We start from the raw sequence: 7,093 nt of genomic DNA on the forward strand, positions 1-7,093 counted from the left end.
GCTGCATGGTTGAAGAAATTCATTACTGATCTAGGGGTGGTCTCTTCCATTCAAGACCCCCTAGAAATCTTTTGTGACAACGAGGGTGCGATTGCACAAATCAAGGAACCTCGTTCGCACCAAAAGACAAGGCACATAGAGCGGAGATTCAACTACATAAGGGATGAAGTTGAAAAAGGAAAGATATGTATTCGCAAAGTTGGAACTGATCAAAATCTTGCGGATCCATTCACGAAGCTCCTAGAAAGACCGAAACATGAGCGTCATGCGAGTGGCTTAGGACTCCGATATTCTAGTAATTGGATTTGATCTATTTTGTATTTACGTTTAAAAGACTTTTGTAATTTAACTCTTTTATATGATTATGGAATCTTGAGTTAAATTCTAATTTTGCATGTTTAATCCATGAATAAGTTATCTTATTCTAAAAGTCCGTAGTCGATCACATTTGTGGGAACAAATATGAAGCAAGACTATTATGAACTAGGATTGGTGGATATTCATAAGGAATGAATATGGAGCATAGGTTTGCTGCCAAGGTTCATAGATATTTGTGGGATACGAATATTGGACTGACCCGCTCTCAATATTACTACATGGAGTCAATGGACCTGATCATTAGTAATTTTGAGTAAAGGAGAATTTCATATTATCCTTAGACCTGAGATGTATACTGGGTCTTGATTTTCACCAAGTATTACACTTTGACTCTGCCCTTCGCTATTCGTAAAAGATGGTACATAAGGATGAGCTCAGGTGGAGTATAAAGTGATAGTGAGAGGCGTATACAGTCAAGATGGAATTTGTTCCTCTTATGTGTTGAGAGTTTAGATGTCTAAGGCCTGATAAAGTTGAATTGTAAAGAGAATGATCGCCTATGTCTCTTAGATCCAACATGACATCTAGTAACAAAGGGATATAATGATAGATTCACCTAAACCATATCAAGTAAGGGACTTGAAGGGGTGATGTTATTGAATGGCACTTCGTCAAACACATTAGGGGTGGTGAACTGTTGTTAGGCGGTATTCACCACTTGCATTAATTTTCTTTGTATCTCGTGCAAGTGGGAGATTGTTGGAATTACGTATGCCCGAGACACATACTTATACTAATGTGGCTAACTGTGTTTGATCCAAGTCGGGTCATACCCAATAACAAGCTAGACAACACCAAAAGTATTCTTTTAATGATTTGATCATTTAAACGAATACCGAACACTACATGTTTAGAAAATTGGTTTTCTAAACAAACACACTTGAGGATTTAAATAAATTATCTGGATAATTTGTTTATATAAATTAATTATTTAATTGGTTAAATAATTATATAAATGTATGTACATTTTATAAAAATGAGTTTTATAAAATGAATGGAGATGTTTTAAATGGTTAAAACAAAACAAAAAAAAAAAAAAAAAATAAGTATAACCGGCCACCCCATGTGGGTGGGGGTTTTTGGTCCAATTAAATTGCATGCTTCCTTTGCATGTTAGGTGATCTTGTTTTAAAAACTCTCCATACAAATAACATGCATTTGGTCCTACTTTTGGCATCTTTTTCAAGTGTATTCAAGCTTCAAAATCTCTCTCTTCCTCTCTAATAAACTCACGGCAGCAGCAGCAGAAAATAGAGAGCTTGGTGAGCTTGTTTTGGTGTTCATAATTCCTAGCAAACAACTTGGTGTTGCCACAAATAGCTTGGGGTATCACACTCTTGAGGTCTTCTTCTTTGGAGGCTTGTCATTCATCCACCATCCCCTTCAACAACCCACTTGTTCTTCTAAAGGTAGAAGAAGGTACAATTTACATTTTGTGAGCATCTTGTTCTTGTAATTTTGATCCTTGGCTTCGGGTTTTAGTTTTAACATAATGGTATGTTCATTAACAAGTTTTAAAATCTAAGCTTCCGTTGCGTTTTCTTGTTAAATATGGTTAACTTGAACTTTGATAATCTTGTACGAAACCCAACATCTTTTTCCCGCGAAGCGGGGATTTCTGCAATAAAGTCGGCCAAGACCTGGCCTTTTATGGCTGGTCTTGGCTTGTACTTTATCGCGTATTCCCCCAATTCAATTGCCCATTTGGCTAGGCGCCCTGACAACTCGGGTTTGCCTAGAACGTTTGCAAGTTTGAAGTTGGTGAGAATGGTGATTGGGTGGCCTTGGAAATATCGTCTTAGCCTGCGTGAAGCCTGTACAAGCGCAAAGACTAATTTTTCCAAGGTAGAGTACCGGGTTTCTACGTCTGTCAAGACGCGGCAAACATAGTAGATAGGCATCTGGATGCCTTTTCGTTCTACTAGTAAGACTGCCCCAGTTGCTTTGTCTGTGGCGGAGAGGTAGAGAATTAATTCCTCCCCCACTTCTGGTGCTGTGAGTGTTGGGAGTTCGATCAAGCGTGACCGAATCTCTTGAAAAGCTGCTTCCGCTTCTGGTGTCCAGCGGAAGTGCGTTTTCTTTAAGCAATTTCTCAATGTTGACACGAATGGGAACGACCTATCCGCATAGTTTGCCAAAAAGCGGTTAAGTGCGACTAGTCGTCCATTCAGTGTCTGGGCTTGTTTGATGGTAGTAGGTGATTCCATTTTCATAATGGCTTCGACCTTTTCAGGGTTCGCTCTGAAGCCATCTTTGGTAACGATGACTCCTAAGAACTTCCCTTCTTCCATCCCAAAAGAACACTTGCTCGGGTTGAGCTTCATGTTTATCTTTCTGAGCGTGTTGAAAGTTTATTCGATGTCTTTCAACATCGCTTCTGGCTCAAGGCTTTTGATGACCAAGTCATCCATGTAAACTTCCAAGTTCCTCCCAATTTGGGCATGGAACTCTTTGTCCATTAGGCGTTGGTATGTGGACCCGGCATTCTTAAGTCCGAATGGCATCATTTGGTAACAAAATGTGCCATCGGGGGTCCGAAACGCGGTTTTGTCCTGATCGTCAATGGCCATGTGGATTTGATGGTATCCTTTATACGCATCAAGGAAGCATTTAAGGCGAAACGGTACTAACGAATCTACCTTAAGGTCAATTTCGGGTAACGGGTAACAATCCTTGGGGCATGCTTTGTTTAGGTCTTTAAAATCTATGTACATGCGCCATTGGTTGTTGGATTTCGGTACCATGACGGGATTTGCAACCCATGTTTGATATTTACTAACGCGTACGATGCCTGCGTTAAGGAGTTCCTTGACTTGGGTTCTACATGCGTTAGCCTGTTCCGCACCCATTACGCGACGCTTTTGTATGACCGGCGTAAAAGCCGGGTCACACTTGAGCTTATGCTCCGCCTTACTTCGGGGTACACCAGTCATGTCAGCTGGTGTCCACACAAAGATGTCAGCATTTTTTTGCAATAAGCGTTTGAGTAAGGTGCGTGTGGGATTAGTGATTCTTGGGCCAATGGTAACGGCCTGGTCAGGGTATTTGCCATTGAAGGCCCATTCTTCTGGCTCGGTAATGATCGGTTTAACCATCTTTGGTTTGGGTTTATATGAGACAGATGCGATGCATACCTGGGGAATACCTGTGATCATCGCGACACCCTCAGCTGTTGGCCATCCCATCATGCCATGGACCGAAGACACCACGGCATTAAATCTTGCCATCCCATCTCTCCCGAAGAGAATGTCGTATGTGTGGTGTGGCTTCCTCATTACGACGAAGTCCACGTCCTCTGTGCGGGAGTACCTCCCGTCCGTGAGAGTGACTGGGAAAGATAGGATGCCCAAGGGGGTGTTTGTGCTGCCGTCAAACCCTTCCATCGAGGCGTAAACCGTTTCTAGGCGTTCTTTGTCTTCGTCGTCTAGCTTGTCGAAGAACTGCCTATACATGACCATTGACGAAGTGCCGTTATCAGCAAGAGTGCGGGAGGTGATGTAGTGCCCCAGCTGGCTTTTGATGACTATGGGGCCTTCTTTGTTGGGTCCTCCTGGCACACGCGGGAAGCGCACTTCAGCTTCCTTCCACGCACTTGGCTCTGTTGTTCGTCGTTTTCTTCCTCTGACGTTGCCATGAACCATGTGAATGATGATGTCGATGGGCTTTTGTCCGTTGCCCTTGTACCGATTGTCATTCCTCCCTCCGTTCTTGATTGACGCCACGAGGTGTGTAAGTTTTCCATCTTTGACGAATGTTTCGACGATATCCTTCAAAGATGTGCATTCCTCCGTGGTGTGGCCTTTGGTCCCGTGGAAGTCACAGGATTTGCTCTGATCAGCGTTATGACGCTGTCGGATTATTGGAGCCATTGGCCATGGGAGTTTCTCGGTGGAAAATATCTCGGTGACGCTTTTGGTGAGTGGCGTCCATCTGGAATTCCGGTTCGACGAGTGCGTGTTGTCCTTTCCGCCTAATAGAGGGCGAGAGCTGGATGAGGTGTCAAAGTTTATCCTTGACGGCCAAATACCAAGCTTCCTCTTTTTATTTTGTCGGGCGGTACGGACGTTATTTTCTCTTGTCCTCTGCGTGTAGAGGTTTGTGCTCTGGGGAAGATTTCTACGCAGTTGCTTCTCCGTCTCGGCGAAGCGTTTAGCTGCCGTCATGATGGCATCTCACGTGGATGGCATGCCATCTTTACCCGTCAACGTGCGGATGAGCTCCGGGTACTCGGCGCCCTGGATGAAAGCGGCGCGAACAAGATCTTCACTAATGGTGCCCAGACTTAGCTTCTTTGAGTTGAAGCGAGTGATGAAGTCTAGCAAAGATTCGTCTTCCTCTCTGACGCAGTTGAGGATCGTCCACTGCTCTTCAGTATATTTTCTTTGTTGACTGAAGTGCTGGCTGAACTTGTGCTGGAAGTCTGCCCAATCATAGATGTGGTGGACCGGTAGACGATCAAACCACGTTCTGGCTGCCCCGACGAGCGTCATCTGAAACATGTAGCACCATGTGGGTTCCGTCCAATTGCTGACGGTTGCCCCCGCTATAAATCTGTTCAAGTGATCGTCCGGGTCAGATACGCCATCGTAAGTGCCTATGTTGGACATCTGTTTGGCACTCTTTGGAGCAATTGATTCCGCAATGTCTCTTGCAAAATTGGACGTTCCCGCATTTGCAACAGTCGGTCTGAAAGTTTTGGAGAAGTCACGTGGGTTTCCCTCCGTGCTCTTTGGCCTGAAAGTTTCTCCAAAACTTCTTTTCGAGCGGAAGTCTGCTTCTTTACGCTTCCCTTTCGCCTTATGACGAGGGTTTGCGTCACTGTCAGATTCTTCCCAATCATCATCCGAATATTCGCAATCATTGCTCATGTTGAGCTGTTGTCGAGTGCTTCCGAATTCGTCATTGGCCTGTTGGAGTGAACGTAAACGTTCATCCAACTCAGCTTGGAATTCTTTCTGACGTGCTTCCGCCCAAGCTTTAACTTGATCTAGTGTTTGGCGGGGAAGCCTCGTCTGCTGTTTCTCCAACTGGGTATCAATGAATCCCAGGGGATGATTGTTTACTGCACTTGCCCCGGCTTGGGTAACCGGGGTAGTGTTCGTAAAAATCGTGTATTCACCGGTGTTTCCCCCAGTAGCTGGGTTTGTGGTTACCTGAGTTTCCTGGTCACTCGGTGGCCTTGGCATCGGAGTAACCTTAACCATCTTTCCAGAAGTTTGAAAAAACTGAGAGAATTAGTTCTAGCTTAATGCACGGATGGCGCCAATGAAGAAACACTAAGTGACCCCGGCGGATTACGGATAATCTTAGGGTTAAATAGATGTTTCCCACGAGGGTTAGGTCCGGCAAAGATGGTTATTCTTCTCGACCTGCAAAACAGACACCGTGAGCTCGTCAATGAGAAGGGGGGGGGGGGTTCCTCTTTGTGACCACCCTCCGGCGTGAGAATCAGACTAGACTGCTCTGAATATAAATGTATATTGAGAGAGAAATAGCTAGAGAGAAGATAAGATGATATGATAACGTTCCAAGGTGTTGGAGTATTTATAGCCGAAGGTAGGTTTCCAAGAAGGTACGGCCAGCTGTATAATATTCCTTTTCCACCAACTACGGGCTATGTTCGTGCCACGATGGGAGTTGGTGGGTAGGCAGCGGCTGATGGCGATGTTTTGTACTGGAGCGTGCTCCTCCTCGTACTATTGTTGGTGAGCTGTCACCCTGTGATTGGTTCATGGGTCGCTTTTACCATATCTTGTCTATTTGTCCATACCTTGGTAGGTATAGTACAAAAGATCTTCTGGAAGCGTACGGACTGGCTCTTTTGGGCGGGAATATTCTCGCCCTGCTCATTCCTTCTTCAGGTGACATTGCTGAAGTATAAGAGTTAGTGCCTTATGCGTGTAGCTTTACTGTTAGTGCGGGTAGCCTTCCTTCTTGGTTTGTACCCATAGCTGCGGGAACAGGCACGGTACTGTACCAAGGGAGGCTTTCCTGCGGGAACAACTGGCTTACTGCGTGTAAGGTCTTCATCTCTAAGCATGGTGGGTCCTGCGGATCCATTTGGTCTTTGCGCAGACGTACCTCTTTAAGGTGAGTCTTGCGGGTCCAACTGGGCTTTGCTGGGACCTACCTCTTCAGATACAAAAATAACATTCGTGTTAGGGAAGAGTATTTTGGATGGACCCCTCATTCTAAACGAGTTGTTATCTTGGTTAATGGAAGCAAAGTTACTATCGTTCTTCAAAATCGATTTAAACAAGGCTTTTGACTAACTTACTGGTCTTATTTGGATTAAGTTTTGGGAATTATTAACTTTTCGACACGTTCGAGTTCTTGGGTGAATGGCATTTTGGGGTCGGCATAGGCTTCGATCCTCATTAATGAGTCTCCTAATTGGGAATTTCTATGTCATCGTGGTGTTAGGCAGGGGGACTCATTGTCGTCATTCTTGTTTATTATTGCAATGAAGTACTTCTCTTATATTGTTAATCGGCGACCTTGTTGAATGCCAACCTGCTTCTCGATATTCCCATTGATAGACCTTACTGTTAAGGACAAACTGGTTCTCAAAGCTATGACAATGTTTAATCTGGTTCTCAAAGTTTGAGGGTTAAAAGTGTCAGAAACAAACTTTGGTTGTTATTAGCTGTTCCACTCATTTTTGGGATAAAATAGATCAAATTAGGGTTTCGCTTTCGAGTTATTTACTTTGTAA

Source organism: Bidens hawaiensis, unplaced genomic scaffold (genome assembly GCF_021521415.1).
Source record: "Bidens hawaiensis isolate Kalapana, Puna unplaced genomic scaffold, B.hawaiensis_p1.1 tig00014730_1, whole genome shotgun sequence".
Classification (NCBI taxonomy): Eukaryota; Viridiplantae; Streptophyta; class Magnoliopsida; order Asterales; family Asteraceae; genus Bidens; species Bidens hawaiensis.